General features: G+C 34.4%; 1 protein-coding gene across 1 annotated transcript in view; it reads right to left on the reverse strand.

Moving 5' to 3' along the window:
- LOC115066067 (uncharacterized) overlaps positions 1-18931 on the reverse strand; it is a 317628-nt gene extending 298697 nt beyond the window's left edge. Inside the window, exon 1 of the mRNA XM_049453919.1 lies at positions 17664-18931. The gene's annotated coding sequence lies outside the window, so the exon portion shown is untranslated. The remainder of the gene's footprint in view (positions 1-17663) is intronic.
- Positions 18932-20077: the final 1146 nt, after the last annotated feature.

Below are 20077 nucleotides of genomic sequence, written 5' to 3' on the forward strand. Positions count from 1 at the left end.
ATATAGTTGTCATACAAACAGATCGCTTAAAATACAGTCTTTATATGAAAGACTTTTTTATTTGGCAAGCTAACTTTGCAAAACTTAGTAGGAGTTATTGTCAATAGCATCTCTATAATATTCGAAGAAATGGTGCAGATCGGATCACTATAGCATATAGCTGCCATACAAACTGATCGTTCGAAATCAAGTCCTTATATGAAAAACTTTTTGATTTGGTAAGATATCTTCACGAAATTTGGCACAAGGCATTACTCAAAAGATTTCTACAATATTCCATGAAACGATTAAGATCGGACTACTATAGCATATAGCTGCCATACAAACGGACCGATTGAACTCAAGTCCTTGTATTGAAAACTTTTACATTTGGTAAGATATCTTCGCGAAACTTGGCGCAGATATTTATTCAAGGCATTGCTATAATCTCCCAGGAAAATATTCAGATCGAAACACTATAGCATATAGTTGCCATATTCACTGAACAATTAAAATAAAGTTCTTGTATGGAAAACTTTTACATTTGGTGAGATATCTTCATGAAATTGGGTACATATTATTATCCTATAGACTCCTACGATATACCAAAAAATTGCTCAGATCGGACCACTATAGCATATAGCTGCTATATAAGCTGACCACTCAAAATCAAGTTAAAAAGCTTTATTCACACTTTTATGCTGTAAAAAACGCAACTGTGTAAGGTATTATATTATAACCACGGTGCAATCGTCATTTTCTTAAATTATATAATTTTAATATATGTTTTTTTTTGGTCTGGCACCACTTTATTAACCCCTTGTCAGCAATTTTAACGTACAAATTGCGAAACTACTTAAATAACATGAAGGCATTAAATTCCCCTCGTATATATATGTACATATAATTGCATTATGCTTGCAAATTTGTATATAATTGTGTGTTTTTAATATTTTTGTTGGTTTTTCATTCGAGTATCTGCCCGAACACAGCCTTTCGTATATTTGATCCATGAAATTGTTTTGACACCTTTTTGTGGCATACAAATATTTGTCGATAAATCGTTAATTGCACGACCTGCAGCGGACATTTGCAGCTAAATAACTCTTTTGTTGTTGTTATATGTGTATTTATATATATACAAGTATATTTATATACATTATTTCCTGGTAGTTGATTTTGTTGAGTATTGGACGGAGGCATTTAAAAATTGTATGCTTGTGAATCAAAATTTTGTACGGCTGCCTATTTATTCTCAGAATGCAATGTATGTATTACGTCACCTAAAATGCAAAATAACGTAACATCACTTTTCATAAATTTACAGGCGAAGAAAAAACAATATAAAGAAACCACTCATATTGACACAAAATTTGAGTTTCGGTTATAAAATGGTTATTTATTGATCATGTATTGGTTATAAAATGGTTATTAACCGGTTATGTATTTGTTATAAAATGGTTATTAACTGGTTATGTATTGGTTATAAAACGGTTATGTATTGGTTATAAAATGGTTATATATTGATTATAAAATGGCTAAATATTGGTTATAAAATGGTTATACATTTGTTATAAAGTGGTTATATATTGGTTATAAAATGGTTATGTGTTGGTTATAGAATGGTTATGTATTTGTTATAAAATGGTTATATATTGGTTATGTATTGGTTATATATTGGTTATAAAACGGTTAAATACTGGTTATAAAATGGTTACATCTGAAAATTTTATGCTACATACATACATACAATATATAGTATGATGTAGTGTATACTAAGCAATAAAAATTCAATTTCGATTTTTTGAAGATACGTTGTTTTGTATTTTATGTGACGATGTATAGAATAGCATATAATACGCTAGCATATTCACTGCTGCAAACACTTTTTGGCTTCGAAAAAAAATATTTTTTTTCATACAAATGTCATGGGTATTAATTGCTTGGCGCGACTTTAAAATAATGATGGAATCATAAGCTCGCCATATATGGAAAGTAATAAATACATAGTTGTACGCAATACTTCAAAAAAATTTCTGCGAATATCTGAGGCTAGTGGAATATCATATGAGTGTTTGTTTGCAGTGCAAATACGCTTTTAATTGGGTTGCTACATATGGCAACGCCAAGCATGCAGCTAACACAAACAGTTGAATATTTTCAACATTTCGGTGTATATATTTAAAGTTGACCCATCTGGCAACGCTGTAACTTTTAACAGCGCTGACAAATCGGCTAATGTCATACCGCGTTAGAAGCGTCATTCGAAGACAATTTATACCATGGAACAGTACACTCCAAAAGAATGCGCTGAAATTGTTCAGCTTTATATTCAAAATAACTTTTCAATTGTGTTAACTCAACGTGCGTTTCGCAAAAAAAATAAAGTGAAAAGTGCTCCAGTTAAGAACACAATTAAGTCTTTATACGCAAAATTTGTGAACACCGGTAATCTCAGTAATGCCAGTCATGCATCCAGACAACGCACAAGACGTTCTGATGAAAATATCGAAGCTGTACGAGCCAGTATTGAGGAGACTCCATCGACATCGAGTTATCGCCGCTCTCAGGAATTAGACATCTCTCGCACCACTCTCCGACGCATAATTCATAAAGATTTGAAGATGTTTCCATATAAAATTCAAATGGCACAAAAACTAAACCCAGCTGATTATCCGCGACGCCTTAATTTTGGCAAATGGGCCATCGAAAAAATTGATATCGAAAAATGGTGATGTTGACTGGCCACCGAGATCACCAGATTTGACGCCACCAGACTTTTATTTGTGGGGTTATTTGAAATCCAAGGTATACGCTAATAAGCCAAAGACCTTAGCTCAACTGAAAGCCAACATTCGACGTGAAACAGCCGCCATATCATCCGAAACATTGGCCAAAGTCATGGAAAATGTCGAAAAAAGAGTGCATTTAGCTGTCAAAGCTAAAGGTGCCCATTTACGCGATCTAATTTTTAAATATTAGCTGAAAGAAATCCCCTTGGACCAAAATAAATTATTTTTGAAATGAACAAAAAACATTGTTTTCTTTTGTTCTTTTTTTTTAGAAACAAATGGGTCAACTTTAAATGGCCTACCCTGTATATATACATATTTACGATATAATATTAAGTCATCCGGAAAGAGATATATGTAGAAGGACAGATAGCAAACTCAATTGTAAAACTAGTATTTAAAAACATTGTAAAAAAAGAGGATACTCAGGCAGGAACTGCCTTAGACTACATCCTTCCAAGAATGGATTTCAATAGTTACTTTCATTTAGAAGAGTGCCCTTTAGACGTGAGTGGAGAAGAACTTTAGTAGAGGAGGGGGCTGCTAACTCGATCTATACTACGAAGATCTTGAAATCTTTATATCTTTAGGTCTATCAAACTCAGTTAGTGTCTTCCAAGCGGAAGTACTAGGCATAGCGGAGGCTATGTAGTTCAACTAAGCAACTACGGTAAGATACAGAATGCGTCTATTTACGCAGACAGCCTGGTGTCACTACTAGCCTTATCATTGTCAGCAATTGATTCCAGAATACTAAGTAAGGAGGAAGTGGGAAAATTTTGAGCTCACTGGCAGGTCAACTGCAATTTGTCCAAAATGTGGGTTCCCAGTCACTGGAACAATTTCGCCGAAGGAAAAGCAAAATAGTTTGCTTTGCGCTTCACTAGATGAATCAGAGGTACAGATAACACCATGTCCGCCAGATCAAGAGAGAGCTAAGTATAAATGGAAAAGCTCAGAATATATGGAAATATATAACCAATGGCAAGATAGAGAAGCAAAATCTTCGATAGCTCCACGAAAAGTATGTAAAGAGTTAAGGATTTAAGGACTTAGGGATTTAACCTATTGGAAAACACACGTTCAAAATGGGTTTGCCCTATGATAACACGCGTCAAAGTGTGTAAAGAAACGGTTCTACACAGAAGAGTGAGTGAGTAGATGAGAAAACTCTATCAAAACCAGACATCGAATCCTTGAAATCCAGCAAATACCAAACCTCGAATGTCTATATTCTTCTGCTTCACTGGCGAAAACTCATGAAAAACATATATATGTATACTGAATTCTAAAAAGTACTTTACTCCATATAACTTTTCTTTATTGAAATATCAAAATTAACAAAATTTTAAATCTTTAGCTTTCTTACAGCTCAATAACAAATAATATATACATCTTTATTCACTCTTCTTCACTTATCCAATTTTCAACACTGTACCACTAACACATCCTGTTCATTGTGGCCACATATACTTAAGTCACTGATAGAGAAATATTTAAGACAAATTAAAATCTTCGAAGACTTTCTTCTTCACTGCTTGCTTATCTGCTTGTCACAGTCAATTTCGCAAATTAAAAAAGCAAGCGTAAGAAAATAAATCAGCAGTAACGAATCTCTTGCGTTGGCCTTGGCGTATGAGTAACCCAAAATGCTGTTGAGCACAAATCTCTTTTATATATTTTACACGAAATTCTAACCACAAATTTGCATAGAGCAAGCTGCTGCAAAATTACTGAAACTCAAACATACATACAAACATATGTTACAATTTACAGTTACACGCTTCAAATGTACGCTCGCACTCGCCGGCAGTCGCTCACCAGCAAACGGGAATTAAATGATTAAAATGCGGCAACATTGTACGTGTCCACATTATTCGGTCGTCCACAAGTAGGGCAAGCAAATTAGGTAGAGAAAGAGAGAAAAATATAATTTTAAAGTGCATGTGAGAGCGAGCGCGTTCTGTGCATTTTTTGTTCAACCATAAAAGCGTCTTAAATCTTTGATATTTCACTACAAAGTATGAAGCTCGTAAAAAGCGGCAAGTGGTAATAAGAAAACGGGGCGAAAAAACGCCGGAAGAGAGACAATTGAAAAATGTAATCGCGCTTACCCAGCTGGAAGTTGTTGTCATTTGACAATGACTAAGTAATTGGATTAAATTTGTGCGCAGGCGACAGGCGTGTGGCCGATGATGAGGAAGCTGTGTTAACGTAAGGGTGTTTGTGGCATAATCCAGTACACTTTTTTGATGGAAACGCGGAAATACTAAGATCAAAGTTTATTTTGATACCAACAAATATGTTTAAAGAAAGATTTTATATTGACATTTTGATACAAGATGATAGCTGGTGAGCCAGTCTTCGGTAGCATAGATGTACAGTAAATCTACTGCCACCTTAATGGCTGCAACCTCGGCTTAGAGAACGCTGCCATAGTTAGCAAGTCTAAAGCTGGAGTTGCTAGAGAGCTTCTGATAGTAAACACCTCCACAAACCATCCCCTTTAGCTTTGTATCATCAGTGATGAAGCTCACTGCCGCTTCCCTCCAACGGCATCTTCCCACCCACAACTCTCTCGCTGGTATATATGTAGATAGAGAAGGAGTCGAAAAACTTTGGTTTGATGACTGCATAGTCCAAGTGAGCCGGTATGAAGCCAAGGTTTAGGAACTGAAGACGCTTATGGTCTTTTGATTGGCTAAATACTGTCTGTAGAAACTGGAAAAAGAGTACACCTCATAGGACTATTTGATTACATACATATGTTCGACTTTTACATTTTTTTAGACGCTCACAATGTTTGCAATGAAACTACTACACTGTTTTTTGATTCAGAATTGATATAAGGCTGGATGTGACTCCAGCTATTTAAAAAAAATTCCACTTGGGTCCGCCAATACTCCGCCGTACTTACAAAGTTTACTTTAAATTGATTTTGCTCGCACGAATGCGGCTGCTTCTCTCGCTATGCTAGCCCACAACGTGAAGCCTCACTTTTATTGCGGACGCTTTATTGGTCCAGACGCTACTTGGTACAATAGCAATTGATTTAGTTGTTGTAGCAATTGCTAATGCAATGTTAGACTTGATTGGTTTTCCATTAACGCCAATAAGTTTCAGGACCTGTCAAATTACGGCGCTCATATACATATATAAATATATATTATATATACATATGGACTATACAAAAAAAAATATGTATATACATATGTACTATATACAAATATATATACATATGTCTATAAAAATATGTGTTCTGTAAGTATGTATGTAATTATCTTTTCAGTTATCGACTGGCATTAAATAGTGCTTGACAGCTTTGACAGAGTTCACAACTTAAAAGGTCAAATTTAAATATTTAATTTTGTTGTGAGAGCAACAGAGGAGCGAAGCTAAAATTCTCGTTTAAACGTATTCAATGCTTCTCAGAGTTTATGTGCCAAGCACTCGCAGAATAATGAATTTGATGCTCGCTCCAGATATGCTCACAGCTGCTCATTACTCTATTAAAAATCCAGTCCTTGGTACTACTTGTTTAAAGTTATACTCATATGTAGTATTTCACAGAGGAACAGCTGACACACCAGCTATCAACTTCAACATATTTTTTGACAGTTATGTGCTGTATACTGTGGCAATTTTTACACTAACTAACTAGTTAAAATCATGTGTTCAGCTCGTTATTGGTTAGATGAGGTGGGATATGGAAAAAGTGTTACGTATTTGTATTGAACTTGAAAACCCCTCATCGTAGTAATCATACAGACAAAATCCTCTTCAAAAGTTAGACAAGTAAAGTGGCTGTGTAACGACGTACTTAGGTCCTTTGGAGGCCCATTGTGAAATCTTCTGCATTTTTATTGGCATACACACCGTTTACTCGGTTCTGACCAATTGTGAAATCACCAAGACAAAAAACCCTTTCTTCATTCCCCATTGTCTGCTGTCGAAACCCCCCAGCGCTGCTGTTGAAGCTTATCAGAACAGAAAGTTTATCTATGCAAGATTCGAAACGTCGTCTTGAAACCCTCGACTAATAGTTGCGTTTCTTTTCCTACACAAAGCTTTGCATTCGCATAGAACATACTTTATACTCTACTCTTCTTCTACTACTACATGTCTCTCAATTAGATAGTGACCTAATAGTGCTACTACAAGAATTTTTATGCCATTCTTTTTGAGCGGTATGTTTACCCCATATTCGTTTCGTGCCACATTTGCCTGTTTATTAAGCGCATCAGGGATTGACTACACCAAGCCTCAGCTATATTTATAACATGTTCACCGAAAAAATATCTACAAGTAGCCAGAGCATAAGCATTTTTTCTTAGTTTGCGTAGTCCAATTGTAGTGCCTGTTCTGGGTAGATGAACTATCTGCTTCTCAGTTACCAGGGATAACACTACGCCCAGGAACCCATTGCTGGTTTATCGGGAAACTGGTTGTCAGATACACTTAGAGATCAGGAGATGCTTTCACTATCTTTGGCACAACACTAAGATACTTTAGCGATTTCAAAGCAGGTTGGCTGCCTTTATATATAAATATATTCCCTGTTGTGAGCACACTCTTTGTCAGAACAAGAACGCTTTCTTTAATTCAAAAAATAAAAGTTATATATTTCTGAAAGCATCTTAAGTAATAAAGACATTTAGTTAGATATATTAATTTAATAGTTGTATATCTCTAAAAGCCTCACTAAGATAGATAAGATAATTAGAAGAGTATTGCTACACGACCTTAGGTCTTTTATGTTCTTTCCTATGACACATCGATCCACCTAACCCTAGCATATTGATAAATTCCAATATACTGCTAAGTACAAGTGAGGCGCTGTGATGCATATTTGGAAACATGAATCCAAGGGCCTTTATTCTGTGTCTGTAGACTGCTATGCAGTCAATTAGCAAGTGTTCTGGAATTTCAGGATCTCTGTTTCAGATTACAGTGGCCAGCGTAGAATGCGACAAGTAGCCTGAGTTTGTCTCTAGGAAAGCTGATTGCATATTTAAAGCTGCTGCTTTTGTAACCTCCCATTAGCAACTTGACATAGCTTGGTGTTGTTGCCAATTCCTATCTCTGCCTACTCCTTCTTTCTTGCGGAACAGATTCTTTATGGTATGAGGACCCAATGCGATGCTGAACCCTTCATCGCGGTGGGTCCTCATACCTCCTCCTCCTGCTATGTTAGTGCATGCTGCGGAATGGACGAGCTCATCAGCAAATTAACTGCTTGGTGAAGTTTACTCTTTTGGTAATGCTATCCCTTGGGAGAAGAATCAACGTTACATCTTCACTTAAACCCTTCATCTGCTGGCATCATCTTACCTTGACTCTGCCACATCCATCTGCTGTGATTAGGAGCAATGTGTGTTTGGCTACCTAACCGATTACTAGGTGAAGTGATGGGATCTCATGCATGACAAACCTGAACTCTAGTTCTATACCGTCAAATGGAAAGCAGAAGAGTACACTAATGAACTTAACTCTCAAAAAATTTACATAATTTCAATTGCTTTCAGTTGCCAGCAATTTCAACTCAAAAAGCCAATGTGCTAAGCAATTAAATATATATTTCCATATATGAGCCTCTGAGAATTGGTTTTTGTATCCAAATGAAAAAGAAAAAACATAAAAAATACAGGTGGGTCTTTGCACACTGAAAATTACCTCAATTATGAAAATAAAATAAACTAAACTATAAATTAGTTACACTAGCACTTGTCAAATAAATTTAAATACTCCACAAAATATTTAAAATATCATATATGTAAATTTATTTTAATTACTTTCCAATCGAATGAAGCGTCACTGACTTTTGATTTTGAAAATACCAACCGAAACGAATCCTTTTCTATGAATTGAGGAAAAAGACGCAAAAAAATTAATTGAAAAAATATATTTCCGACACTCAAATAACTGTTTGTTTAATACTTATAGCCACATACATTTATTGATTGCTAAAAATCATTTGCAGTAAAGTGATTGCGGCATAAAAAATTGAGGAAGAAATTTAAAAAATTCACACTAATTGGAAATTTGCAGCAAATTCACTAAATTTTATTGATACAAATGCTTTAATGAATTCACTGTAGTTTTACATAGGCAGCCATATATATTTCTGGACTAGGCAATATTAAGTGTTACCAGGTGCAATCTGACATTTCCATTGGAAAGTTTGACATTTTTTAGCATAACATCACTCAGAACGTTTTGTCATTTAATCGTGAATTGTTTTATTTACAGGGAATTAAAAAATTCATCTCGGCCAAACAATGGAATTAACTCGTGAAAACTTTCGTGCGATCATTTTTCACAACTTTCGACGTGGATTATCACGACAAGAGTGCATCGATGAACTAAAGTTTTTGTATGGCTATGAAGCACCATCCTATAGCACTGTGAAAAACTGTTACAACGAATTCAATCGTGGCCGACGCTCGCTCAAAGACGAATTCCGTGAAGGTCGTCCAAAAACAGCCGTTGTGCCAGAAAACATCGATGCCGTACGTGAACTGATAATGCAAGACCGTCATGTAATATACCTTCAGATAGAGGCACGCCTATGCATTTCTCCCACCAGCATACATGAAAACCTGGCCGTAAAAAAGGTTTGTTCTCGTTGGATCCCGCACAATTTGACAATCGCTCAAAAGAAGGCTAGTGTGGGTTGATTTGAAGGTTAGTTTCCTCAAATGACCAAAAATTGTACGATACTCAGGACTTTTTACACCAAAAATCGTACTTTTCCAAAAAAAATTAAATATAAAGTTTGAAATACATAATTAATTTCCGAAAATAAGCGATAAAAATTTTCAAAAATAAAACTTTTTTTCCCAAATTATGCCAAATCTGTTCAAAAGAATTTTATAATAATCTTTATTTGAATAAACTAAAACCGCAGGATTTCAGCTTTCATGCGGACTTTTCTGCTACAATTCAGCACTTATTCAGCTAAGGCGCTGAATAGCGAAGCGCCTGAAAACAGCATATACAGCTATTATGTAAGACATTTCGATTCCAAACTTAAGTATTTATTTATTCTTCGGAAAAAGCTGCTTATAAAGTAATGCATTTGTTGTCACGAAAAAAAAAAATTAATATATTTTTGTCTTCATATATTTTTCAAAATGATTAAAATATTTACAAGGATTGTGAATAAACTACTTTGAAAGCATTTTTAGATATTTTTTTAAATATCCGAAAACACATTTACGCTGAAGTTTCATGGCTTTTCAGCTTATCCGCTATCATTCAGCTTAAGCCATTGATGGCTGAATAACGCGCTGAATACCAAAGCACTTATTCAGCTTAAGCTAGTGATAGCTGAATTAGGTGCTGAATATCACAGCACTTATTCAGCTTATGCTAATGATAGCTGAATTAGGTGCTGAATACCAAAACACTTATTCAGCTTATGCTAATGATAGCTGAATTAGGTGCTGAATACCAAAGTACTTATTTTGCTTAAGCTAGTGCTAGCTGAATTAGGTGATGAATACCAAGCGCCTGAAAATGTTGTAAGCAGTTGCTATTTATGGCAATTCAATTCAAAAGCACGTTTTCTAGCCTTAGTCGATCATATGTTTATTAAAATTAACAAATATGTATGTTTAACAAAAAAACTTAATTAATTTTTGCCGTCATATAATTTTCAAAATCATTTAACTATTTTACGATCTTATGGAAAAATACTTTCAATTAAAAAGTTTTTAAGAAATAACCTTAAACACACTTACTCAGAAGTTTCATGGCTTTTCAACTTTTGTGGTATCATTCAGCACTTATTCAGTTGAGGTTAGTGTTAGCTGAATGAGGTGCCGAATACCAAAGAACTTATTCAGTTTAAGCTAGTGATGAGCCGAATCAAGCGCCGAATATCAAAACCCTTTTTCAGCATAAGCTAGAAATGGCTGAATAAGGCTCCGAATACTAAATTCACTTATTCAGCTTAAGTTAAAAATAGTCGAAAGAGGCGCTGAACACTAAGGCACTTATTCAGCTTAAGAAGGAGCTGGCTGAATAATGCGCTGAATACCAAATACACTTATTCAGCTTCATCTAGTGATAGCTGAATGTGGTGCTGAATACATATGCCTGAAAACAAATGTATGTAATTGCAATTTAAGTCATTTTAACCCGAAATCATGTAAGCCTTTGTCGTTTTTGAAACAAATAAATTACTTTCGATAGAAAAAAATAGCGCTGAAACTTTATTTTCATAAATCATTTAAATAAAAACGTTTCAAAATTAAATTGAAAATATACGGAAATTTTATTTTTTTCGGTTACACTCGACATGCCTATCGGTTACCTATACCCGAAATTAATAAATTTATACACATAAACGCTTTCAAATAATTTTGCGCCACTTCTAGGCCCACAGGCTCAGAATAACGCCAGTTAGCATATAGCAATTTGCATGCATTTCGCACCTTGAATGCGCAAAATTTTAGCGAACCGAAAATAATATTTTTTTAAATTTTTTATTTCGCTTTGCTCGCGCTGAATTTTGCATTTCACAAAAACAATTTATTGGCATGCAATATTACTAAAATGAAAATAAGGTTAAAACTTCAAATATTTTTGTGGCAAAAAACAGTTATACGGAGACTGTTGGCAGCACTTCTTTGTTTCTTTTCAAAATATTTAATAGCATGCATGGATATGTGCATATCAGTTGCTGTTTTCTATAAACTTTTTGTTGCACAAAGCAACCTTTCTAAATAGTCTTGCCCCTTCTGACCACCTTTCCTTTTTCGCTTAGTACATTTTTGTCTATTTAAATGCATTTACATTTTAATTCCGCTTTGCCAAAATATTCGCTATTCATTTCGTTTATCAGCGCTTGCGGCAAAAGCCTTTTGCCTTGCAACTGGAGTTTACCACTTTCATATTCGACATCCAAAATAATATATTTTTGCTTCTCTTCAGGTAGCAAAAAAGCTTCATGCAGCTGCATTCTTCACTGTTAAGCTCATTCACCGTTAGTTTGCTGCTGCGCTTGCTAACGAATTTGCATAGAAATACTTTTGATAAATTGGCCAAGCTGTGTGTGGGATGTCGGTCAATGCACATAAATACAGTATTTAAGCTTTTATACTTGATGCCACCTTTTTCAAGTATTTTCCCAATTCATTTGGACGGTTTAAAAACTGTTTTTAGAGGAAAACAATTTCTATTTGGATAACTTAGCGTAAGTGAATCGTGTATAGAAATAGCAAAACATTCTGGCAATCCTTCATAAGTTCCAATTATCTAAATAAGTAGTCCTTAACTGATCTCAGACCCAAAATTGTCAAGTATTCACGTGTTTGGTTACTCTCAAGTGATCGGACAATCGAAACACAAGCTGGTAAGCTCTCTCTATATACAAAACTGAGTTAACTTCAAAGCCTTAAATAAGTTAGACAGCCTGTCTGCAGCTGTACAGTGTCTCAAAAGTCCTTAAAACAGTTTCTACGTCTATTTTCAATAACATAACATTCAAAAGAACTTCAAACAGATATCCAAAAACACGAAAGAAAAAAAATACTTTAAACAAATTAGTTTTAATATAAAGGGTAATTTTTTAAGAGCTTGATAACTTTTAAAAAAAAAAAAAACGCATAAAATTTGCAAAATCTCATCGGTTCTTTATTTGAAACGTTAGATTGGTTCATGACATTTACTTTTTGAAGATAATTTCATTTAAATGTTGACCGCGGCTGCGTCTTAGGTGGTCCATTCGGAAAGTCCAATTTTGGGCAACTTTTTCGAGCATTTCGGCCGGAATAGCCCGAATTTCTTCGGAAATGTTGTCTTCCAAAGCTGGAATAGTTGCTGGCTTATTTCTGTAGACTTTAGACTTGACGTAGCCCCACAAAAAATAGTCTAAAGGCGTTAAATCGCATGATCTTGGTGGCCAACTTACGGGTCCATTTCTTGAGATGAATTGTTGTCCGAAGTTTTCCCTCAAAATGGCCATAGAATCGCGAGCTGTGTGGCATGTAGCGCCATCTTGTTGAAACCACATGTCAACCAAGTTCAGTTCTTCCATTTTTGGCAACAAAAAGTTTGTTAGCATCGAACGATAGCGATCGCCATTCACCGTAACGTTGCGTCCAACAGCATCTTTGAAAAAATACGGTCCAATGATTCCACCAGCGTACAAACCACACCAAACAGTGCATTTTTCGGGATGCATGGGCAGTTCTTGAACGGCTTCTGGTTGCTCTTCACCCCAAAAGCGGCAATTTTGCTTATTTACGTAGCCATTCAACCAGAAATGAGCCTCATCGCTGAACAAAATTTGTCGATAAACACATTTCGAACCGAACACTGATTTTGGTAATAAAATTCAATGATTTGCAAGCGTTGCTCGTTAGTAAGTCTATTCATGATGAAATGTCAAAGCATACTGAGCATCTTTCTCTTTGACACCATGTCTGAAATCCCACGTGATCTGTCAAATACTAATGCATGAAAATCCTAACCTCAAAAAAATCACCCGTTATAATAATTAAACTCAGTGAGTACTATCTTGTACTTCGCGATTTTATAATCTCCAAAACATATGCATAAATATAGTATATATCATTGGAACGGACATATTTCTATATGAATGAAATTATTGAAAATATTGAAGAATAATTTTGGGAAGTATATTTTATTACGAACACAAGTATTTGAGTGACACAAAACAATCAGAAAAAGTCGTGAAGTCATTGAAAACTTGGTTCAAGTGAATCGTCTATCCAACTCTGTTAATGACAATAAGTACGAAAGAGTTAAAGAAAGAGTGCTTGAGAAGCAGTATTGGCATCAGGGAGATATCAGAGCAAATCAACATATCTTATGTACTCAAAGCATTAACAAAAATACAACACATCTACAGCATCGACATGAGTATTTTGATAAATGTTTTGAGTATGAAAATACTCAGTACAGATAATCATATTTTCTGGGTTCCCGATTAATGAAGAGACTTTGATTTATAAATATGACGTCAAAACTGTTCAACAATCTAGCGAAGGGCGCTACAAAAATGAGCCGAAAGCACTGAAGGCCATCCCAGCTCAGGCTTATAATAAGTATATGGAAACTTAGATGAAGCGTTATCAAACTTTAATTGGGTCAAAAGTAGTTGGGTTACGGAGTCTAAACATGTCTTTTTATTTATATATGAGTATAAATGATTATCATAATGAGCTGAGTCGATTGAGCAATTTCCGTCTCTCAGTCGTTCTCCTTTGATACCTTTACGAAATTTAGCATGAATTATTGCTTAAGGCAATTATTTAATCTCCGAAGGATAACAATAACCAGAAAACTTGGTTTTACCTCATAGTCTTATGAATATATTTAGATAAAAATGTAAAGCTAAACTAGTCAATTGAAGCATTCTAATCTTCATGAATACTGATGGCAAATCAGTTAGTTTAGCAAATATCGCCCTTTTCGATACAAACTAGAATAATAATATATAAATGCTTTAACTTTTGACTCAATTTTGCTTTATAAATTTTATTATATGTGACCTGGTCTACGGAAAGGGGGCTTAGGTGTCAAAAAATCAATTTTTCACTTTTTAGTTGATTCGGAAGTTGAGTTGAGTTGTTTATTTTTAACATTTTTTTTTTCAAAAAAAAAAATATTTCGCACGTTAGCTCCCTTTTCGTAGACCAGGTCACACATATTATTGCGCTTTAAAGAAATACAAACTAGAGTCAATACAGCTGGGAGTCAAGATAAAACTTTAGTAAGTACTACATATATAAATTCATATATATTGATATCTAGGAAAAGCCACCCTTTAATCAAGTAGTATTACCAAAACTTTAACTAAAACTTCATTTTCTTAAATTATACATATCTTAAGGGACACAACTAGTAAGACAGACTAAAAATTATGATTTTATATAGAATACATATATAAATATATATATATTTGAAAAAACACACCATCAATTTTTTTAAGAAAATTTGCTTCAAATTCATTTTCGAATAGATCAAAAAAACTCCTAAATTAAAATTAAATTAATAAAAATTAAATTAAAAGCTTTATACAGATGCAGATTATTTGATAGTTATGGTGTCACTAAATCCAAGCAACTTTGAACAATGTATTTTTGAGGAAAAGATAAACTTATGGAGCTGATCGAACTGTACGGCTACACTTTAGAGCCGCGTAACTCCAAAAATATTTGAAATATTAAATTAAGTTTTTAGTATGTTATTTTTGAGGGTATAGTCTAAGAGAGTAAAGGCTAACAATTTGAAAACTCACAGTAGATGTGCCTTATAATATCTTAGCTAAGTATACTTATTTATTAACACACAAAGGCCAGTTAATATTTCTAAAATCACAGCAAATGGAGCCTGTATCTGAGGGTTATCTCCAGAAACTCTCCAATCACAAACAATAGAACAGACTTAAATTTAAAAATGTTTTATAAGAACTATTTTTGTGCAAATTTAAGCAACATTAATGCTCGTCAAAATCATTTCTAAACCAAAAAAGTCTTCAAATCAAAGAGTTTTAAATAAAAAGTTTAAAAGTAACAAAAATTATAAGAATAGATTAACATTAACAAAGAGTTTCATAACAAAGAAGTATAGAAAAGAATTTAATACAAAAAGGTTCCTAAATATGAAAACCTATTAAAATACAAGAAAAAGTAAAAAAAAACAAATAATTGTAGAAATAACAAAGTTCAAAGCATCAAAAGAATATATAAAAGTTCCGACACAAAACTCAATTTAACAAATAAAAACATGACGAAAACAAAAAAGATCATAACAGAAAACAAAATAAAAAACACAAAACACAAAATTGTTAAGCAAAGAAGTTTTCGAAACTAAATAACTTAAAATAAAGAGAAATTATAATCAGAAAATGTTTAATAATAAAAAGTTTAGAAAAAAAATTAGAAAATAAAAAATCTTTTTTAAAAATAACGGGTGATTTTTTTGAGGTTAGGATTTTCATGCATTAGTATTTGACAGATCACGTGGGATTTCAGACATGGTGTCAAAGAGAAAGATGCTCAGTATGCTTTGACATTTCATCATGAATAGACTTACTAACGATCAACGCTTGCAAATCATTGAATTTTATTACCAAAATCAGTGTTCGGTTCGAAATGTGTTTCGCGCTTTACGTCCGACAAATTTTGTTCAGCGATGAGGCTCATTTCTGGTTGAATGGCTACGTAAATAAGCAAAATTGCCGCATTTGGGGTGAAGAGCAACCAGAAGCCGTTCAAGAACTGCCCATGCATCCCGAAAAATGCACTGTTTGGTGTGGTTTGTACGCTGGTGGAATCATTGGACCGTATTTTTTCAAAGATGCTGTTGGACGCAACGTTACGGTGAATGGCGATCGCTATCGTTCGATGCTAACAAACTTTTTGTTGCCAAAAATGGAAGAACTGAACTTGGTTGACATGTGGTTTCAACAAGATGGCGCTACATGCCACACAGCTCGCGATTCTATGGCCATTTTGAGGGAAAACTTCGGACAACAATTCATCTCAAGAAATGGACCCGTAAGTTGGCCACCAAGATCATGCGATTTAACGCCTTTAGACTATTTTTTGTGGGGCTACGTCAAGTCTAAAGTCTACAGAAATAAGCCAGCAACTATTCCAGCTTTGGAAGACAACATTTCCGAAGAAATTCGGGCTATTCCGGCCGAAATGCTCGAAAAAGTTGCCCAAAATTGGACTTTCCGAATGGACCACCTAAGACGCAGCCGCGGTCAACATTTAAATGAAATTATCTTCAAAAAGTAAATGTCATGAACCAATCTAACGTTTCAAATAAAGAACCGATGAGATTTTGCAAATTTTATGCGTTTTTTTTTAAAAAAAAAGTTATCAAGCTCTTAAAAAATCACCCTTTAAAATCACTGAACACACAAGAAAAGTTTGAAAAATAAGAAAATTTTTTAAAAATAATAATAGTTTAAAATATTAAAATTTTAAAAATACCAAAAGTTAGAAAAACCAAAAATTTATGACATAAAAATTATTTTCAAAATTATAAAAAATGATTAAAATTAAAAAGTTTCTCAAAACAAGATAAAATTTAATAAATAAAATAGTAAAAAAACAATACTGATACAAATTTATATAATAAAAAAATATATGATATTTTATTATTTATTTATTAAATAATTAAACATTTTTAATTTAAATATTTTTATAAAAACATTTAAAAAGCAAAAATTTTAAAAAATTAAAAGAAGTGTTCAAAATAATAATAGTTTAAAAAATAAACCCAAAAGATTTTAAAAATAATAACTGTTTAAAAGACAAAAAATTTTAAAAATAATTCTTTTTATAAATAATAATAGTTTAAAAAAATAACACAAAAAAATTTTAAAATAATAAGGATTAAGAAAAAAATTAATAGCTAAAAAATTAAAAAAAATAAAAATAATTTTAAAAACAAAAAATTTAAGACTTGAAAGTAATTTTAAAAATTATAAGTTTTCAAATTAAAAAACCTTTAATAAATACAAAAGTTTTAAAAATTAAAAACGTTCAAAAACAATAAAACGAAGAAGTTTATAATTAAGAAAGTTTAACATATAAAAAAAGGTAATAAAAAAATTTTAAAATTAGAAAAGTTCAAAACACTAATAAATAAATAACTTGAAAACAATAAGAAAACATAAGCAAAAAAAAAATAAAAACCAAAAAACTTTTTAAATGAAAACAAGTTCAAAATACCAAAAATATTAAAAAAAATTTAAAAAAATAAAATTTAAAAAAACTATAAAAAAAAATTTAAAAAAAATTTAAAAAATTTTAAATATTAAAAAAAATTTAAAATATTTAAAACAAAAAAAATTTTAAAATTTAGCTTCCAAAACTAAAATAAGTTCTTAAGCGCCATACTCACCATTCAATGCACTCCCATTCGAATTCGAATAAATACCGTGTACAAGCCTGTCGCTGAGTTTGCAGCAATTCCCAAGCTGTCTGTGAATAAATTAGTAGCACAAAAGCGTTGTGCGCGCACAGCAAAGGTCGCAACAAAGGAAATATTTATATTTTTATTTTCTTTTAATGCGCTTAAATATTTTATGCACTAGAAAATTTTTATTTCACAAACGAAGCATTTTTTTCTTTTGTTTACACGAACCAAGCACTTTAAACAAAACACTTTGCTTTTGTATAAATATATTTGACAATATATTATTCGAGTGCTGCTTTGCGCACTTTATGGGTGTGAGATGGCATAACGGGCAGACGTAAAGCACGTAACGCGAACGTACGAACGGCACGAACCGCTGGGATTGGCGCTGAGTTGATTGAAACCCTTTTAGACACACACTCGAAAACGCACAACAAACGGGACAATATGTTGCTTATGTATATTTGTATATGAATTTTCACTTGCCCTGACGATAACAACAACAACAAATGGGTAAATACGCAAACACTTTACGAACTCCGGTTTGGTTGCAACAAAAGTTGCTAAACTATTGGCGAAACTCTTGCGCAAACTAGTTGTGAATTGGCCAACTGGCGAAGTTGAGTCTTTGGAGACTTGTATGCATGTGTGTGTGTATGTATTGGTGTGTGTGCGCCACAAGCCACATGCCGCAGCACACTAACAAACTTCCTTCCGCGTTTATTATTAACAACTTTTGACTTTTGCTTCAATGCCACACGGCGCTACAACACACACCAATTTTTTATGTGTGTGTGTGTGTGGAAACTTTTGTTAAGCGAGCACAACAGTATATACCGTTAAATTATTTTTTTGTATTATTCGCGATTGAAAATTTGTACAAAATTTGTGCTGAAAATCCACCTCAACAGCAGTTACAACAACAAACAGGAACTCAACTGCTCCAGCGAGATATGTGCGGCTGACAGCTGCAACTCCTGCTTGCCACACAAAGTACAGAGGTGTGCCGTTAACTTTTTTCGCAGCAACTCACTTTTGATTTTTTCGTTTTTATTTTCTACAATTTTTGTTGTTGCACTTTACACCGAATACAACACGGAGTGTCGGTCCACACGAGACGCACACAGCTTCCAAACTGAACTGAACGCACAATCCGCACTTACGTACTGCACCGCCGAAAGGATAACCGTAGACTGTTCGTCGCACAGAACAGCAAGCAAGGCGGCAGCTGCTCGGCTAGCGTCACATACACACACACACACACTCAAACACTCAAAGAGACCGCGCATGCATGGCAACGTACAACATACACTGGGCTGGCGTAGTCACGCGCATAGCTAAAGGCCTTTTCGGCTTGTCAGCCCATTTTGTACTGAGCTCTGCCAACAACCGGACGGGTTGTGTGCGGCAACAAGTTTTATGAATGAATTTGGCGCGCGTAGTAAACACGTAGGAACGACGTGGAAGCGGCACACTCGTGACGCAAGCGCGTGGCGCATTTGTATAACAGTTATTGTTGTAGAGAGCGCGTAAGCACGATTGTATTTGTATGTGTGAGCGCTTTGCATAGCTATGTGTGGTTGTTATTGTTGTTGTGCTTACAACAACATTGGTGAAAAATATGCCAAGCGCGTCGGCAGACACGTGGTGGCCAACAAGTGATAAGCGCCAGTGCCGAAATTTGCGCTGATAACACGCACACACACGGACGCAGGCAAATACAAGAACTTACACTCTGACACATATAGTATAATTACAGGTGTGTGTGTGGATTTTTGTTTCGTGTTGGTTTGGAATTTTCGGCAGACAGCGTAGAAAGATTGGCATAGGTCGTGGATGGTTCTGTAATATTACTAGTTTAGTTGAAGGTGAGTTTTCCTGAGCTCAAATGCTGGACATACAGTTCATACATGAGTCTTGGAGGTCTCCTGGGGTAGACTTTTAGAGTCCTTAACTGATGGAGTCATGTGTAGAAGTTCACGCAAGTGAGGAAAGTTCTCTGATCGCCATTCACTTGGGAGTGGCCAGAAACGATTCTTTTACATATGACTCAAGCAGCTCACGACTTCCGGTCTTTGACCAAGTATCCTCTGGGTAGCCTAAGAATATCCGTTTGAAGGCGAGCTAAAGTGAGAAGGCGAAACATCCCCTGCATAGGATTGTGCGCTGGGTTTGGGACCCGCCACGTAAAAAATGCCCCCAATGAAAAGGAAAAAACAGCCTCGGATGAGAGACCCCCGTTTTGATGACGACCATGGCAAACGAACGCCACTTAGCGAAGAGAAGAAACGACTGGCGCGCTGTTGTTGACTTGGCTATAATCGCGTAAGCGGTGTCTACGCCAGTAAAGAAGAAGAAGAACTGATTTTCAACACTAAGTTAGGTTAGACTGGTAGGCT

This window comes from Bactrocera dorsalis, chromosome 3 (genome assembly GCF_023373825.1).
Source record: "Bactrocera dorsalis isolate Fly_Bdor chromosome 3, ASM2337382v1, whole genome shotgun sequence".
NCBI lineage: Eukaryota > Metazoa > Arthropoda > Insecta > Diptera > Tephritidae > Bactrocera > Bactrocera dorsalis.